Genomic DNA, 1,348 nt, shown 5'->3' with positions numbered 1-1,348 from the left:
AATATTAAGCTTATTAAAAGTTTTTTCAAATAAACCTTTAATAAGTTTTGAGAGCGAATGTTTATAAATAACTTAAACTTATAAATGAAATGCAAATGCCAACGAAATGAAGTAAATATAAAATTTTTTCAATCGTAAGTGACGTGTTTACGTTTTTTAATATATATTATTAAAAGACAAAATTAAATAAAACCGATGCGGTACAAAAAAATCCAATCCAGGACCCGCTGCGCTAATCGGTGGAGCATTCGAGTCTTCAAATGATGAGTTCTCCTTATCCTTTCTTAGTTTAACATTCTATTAAAAATGTATTAAATTTTTTTCAGAAAAGTTCATCAAATGAGAATGGCGGCGATGAAGCGGAATATGTAGCTGCATCGTTTTTCCAATTTGCCAATAACCGCATGTAATTGCAAGCACGCAACGAGATGTAATAATTAACTTTTTTATGCTTAATTTTTGTGTGTTATCGTGAATTTGTATGCTAAAATGTCTATTGCCTATTTATATTTTCGCGACTGTAGATGAGTCCGCCGAAAATACGCATTTCTTTTAGTTTCTAGATGTTAAGCAATCTATGTATGAGTTTTTAATGAAATATCTTTAAATAAAGGGTTGTAAAAATGTTTATAAAAAGCTTTCTTTTGAAATGAAATATCTTTAAATAAAGGGTTGTAAAAATGTTTATAAAAAGCATTCTTTTGAACATTTCGTTGCCTTAATATAGAAAGGCCCTATCTCACATCGTCGCTGAAATACACAAAGCCGTAACTAACTAAAATCTTTTATTGCATAAAACGATTTGGGGCCATATAATGCGATCAAATGCATCATAATCAATTAAAACGTAAATTTTCGATTTTTAGTTAGTTACGGCTTTTTGTATATCAGCGACGATGTCAGATAGGGCCTTTCTATATTAAGGCAGCGATTTATTACAAGTTTATATTTCTACGCTTATAACCAATGTTCCTTTTCGATTATATTGCGCTTACTTTCAAGCGTTTTATAAACAAAAAATCAACGTTTTGTAAGCTTAATGTTTATAATTGAAAACTTAAAAAAAAACTTTCTTTAAGTTTATTTTGCTTGTTGGGGCATGTAACATATAAATGAAAATTTTTTTATGTAAATTAGTAGTCACAAATACGTACATATGTAAATTAGTAGTCACAAGTAGGTACATATCGACGCCTCAAAACCATACTATGCTAAGTCTGACTAAGTCTAAGGTGACTTAGCATGGTACGGTTTGGAGGCGTCGATATGTACATATATACATACATACATGATTACATATGCAACAAATTCTTACAAAACAAATAGCGAAAGTTTTACAAGAATACAT

The sequence above is a fragment of the Rhagoletis zephyria genome, unplaced genomic scaffold, assembly GCF_001687245.7.
Source record: "Rhagoletis zephyria isolate East Lansing unplaced genomic scaffold, Rhagoletis_zephyria_1.1 Rzeph_scaffold_16229, whole genome shotgun sequence".
In the NCBI taxonomy this organism is placed as follows: domain Eukaryota; kingdom Metazoa; phylum Arthropoda; class Insecta; order Diptera; family Tephritidae; genus Rhagoletis; species Rhagoletis zephyria.
This window is presented reverse-complemented; position numbering follows the sequence as displayed.